Source organism: Chenopodium album, chromosome 23 (genome assembly GCF_948465745.1).
Source record: "Chenopodium album chromosome 23, dcCheAlbu1.1, whole genome shotgun sequence".
In the NCBI taxonomy this organism is placed as follows: Eukaryota; Viridiplantae; Streptophyta; class Magnoliopsida; order Caryophyllales; family Amaranthaceae; genus Chenopodium; species Chenopodium album.
Genome location: NC_137856.1, coordinates 15,696,570 through 15,698,983, shown reverse-complemented (window position 1 = coordinate 15,698,983; position 2,414 = coordinate 15,696,570). Strand labels below are relative to the sequence as shown.

At 40.5% G+C, this 2,414-nt stretch overlaps 1 non-coding gene across 1 annotated transcript; it reads right to left on the bottom strand.

The window, feature by feature from the left end:
* Nucleotides 1–1,831: 1,831 nt before the first annotated feature.
* Nucleotides 1,832–1,937, bottom strand: LOC145609846 (small nucleolar RNA R71). Its single transcript, XR_014106125.1, has one exon. It is a non-coding gene; the product is annotated as a small nucleolar RNA R71 (small nucleolar RNA).
* Between the last annotated feature and the right edge of the window lie 477 nt (nucleotides 1,938–2,414).

Here is a 2,414-nt window from a genome sequence, read left to right as displayed (position 1 = left end):
ACAGATCTGCGGGTGCGCAAGATCTGCGAGGGCGCACACACAACTTCTGCGCGGGCGCGCACCGCTGAGCTGCAGTGTTTTTATTTCGTATTTTTTGTATCTTTTAAGGGACCTATATATATAGGTCGTAGGGAGTTTAGTGTATCATCTATCATTACTTAGAAACAATTTAACCATAATCTAGTGAGAGAAACTTCATTAGTAGAGAGAGAAAGTGTGGATTTCCATTGATGAACTTGGATATTGAAGAAGGAGCTTGATTGAATCTTTGTAAATCTTCATCTTCAATTAATGAGCAATCTCTTACTCTCTTTCTTTACTTTTGTATTTAGTTTTATTTGCTTATTTTGATTTTCCTTCATTGCTTATTGATCATGTTGATGCTTATTGATTTGATGATTGATATTGTTTTCAATATGATTTGTGAGTAGTCACCTAGCCAAGGGTGTGGGGATGGTGTAGTTGTTGATTGATTCATGCTTATGATGTTGGGGTTTCGTTAATGGTGATTAAAGTCTTTGTATGCTTGATATTCTTTAATCTTCTTGCAAGTGCACATTGTTAGTTGATTAAAGGTGAATCTTTGCTAACAAGAAACAGAAGTGAACTTAGTTAAGGTTCATTGTTATCGATAGTTCTTTGATTGCACCTTCTAATATATGGTTCTAGTGTGGAAACATGGAGGCTATGTTAGGAGAATTTGATTAACCCCGGAAGGCGGTTAGATTGAGCTTTAATTCAATATTCTTGCATGCTTAGTTTACCATTGCTTTGCTTCCGTGTTATTGCATGATCAATTGGCAACTACATCTACCTACTTCCCTTAGTGCTTAGTTATATTGATTTTTAATCATTCTTAATCTCTAGTTTAATTTCTTAGCTTTTCACACTTCTCGTTCCGAGGTAGCTTAAGTATTAAGTAGTGAATGTGGTGTTTATGCATGTCTCCTTGTGGTTCGACCCCTATACTTGCCTTATACTTGTATTAGGTTTGTTTAGGTGTATAAATTATATTTGATCTAGGGATAGACTTTTGACGACACGTTTATTCCCTTGTCAAATTGGCGCCGTTGCCGGGGAGACGACTTCCATTGCTTTTTCATTACTTTATTTGAGACTATCTCATTCCTTGTTTGTTAGTATTTGTTACTACTTGTTACTTGTCATTGCTTACGTTCTCTTTAGCTTTGTTGTATGAACAGAGGATGAACTCGCTCAAGGTCTTTGATTCCCATTGATCCGGAGCTAGAAAGATCTTTGTCCTTACTTCGAAGAGAAGTGAGAGCGAGGAGTAGAAATTCTCACACCCCAACGAAAGAAGGAGTAAGAGAATTGGAAGATACTCCACCATCTTCACCCTCAAGTGAAGACTTAGATAGCCCTAATTCGCCATCAAGTCCGGAAATCAACCCCTTTTCAATCTTTTAGTCCGAAAGTGAAGAAGGTTCTAAAATGGGAGAGAATACACCTTTGAGTCGTCTTGGGGCTCCCGAAGCCTTTAGAGCCCAAAGTGGGATCCTAACCCCTACCACTCAAGCCAACAATTTCGAAATCAAGCCCAATTTGATTGCTTTAATCGAGAGGAAACAATTCTCGAGTGGAAAATTTGAGAACCCTCATGAGCATTTGAAAGAATTTTAGAAGTATTGTGACACGGTCAAAGCCAACGGAGTGACTCAAGAGTACATCCGCCTCAAGATGTTTCCATTTTCTTTAATTGGGAGAGGTATAGAATGGCTAGAGAAGAAGGTGCCCCCTAACTCTCTCACAACTTGGGACCAAGTGACTACGGCTTTCTTGAGGAGATTTTATAACCATAGGAAGACCGCCGAGGCTCGATCTTTGATTCAAGGCTTTCGCCAAAAGAGTGGTGAGACTCTAAGTGCGGCATGAGACCGGTACAAGGAGCTTCAACGCCAATGCCCACATCTTGGGATACCCAAGTATCAACTCATCCACACTTTCTATGGAGGTCTCTCACCTCAAGGGAGAACAAGCCTAGATGCCGCCGCCGGCGGTCCAATCATGAACAAGGGAGAGGATTAAGCGGAATGTATCATAGAGGAGGCCGCAAAGCATTATGATGATTGGTACGAAGGAGAAAGGGAGGCTACTTCTAGCAAAGGTGTCTATGCATTAGAGCAAGCCAACACAATCAACAACCTTTCTTCCCAAATCTCCAAGATGTCCAATCAAATGGACGAAATGATGAAATAAAGGTCCAACCCTCATGGTAATACCTCCCCTTCAACCAAGGGAGGCAATGGTATGACCACTTCTCCCCCTCTTCTTATAATAACATTCCTCAAGGATGCATGTTTTGCTCAAATTGTGAAACCTACGATCATGATACCTCCCATTGTGTGTATGCTTGTGAAGTTCAACCCCCTCCCTATGAACATGATGATAATGTA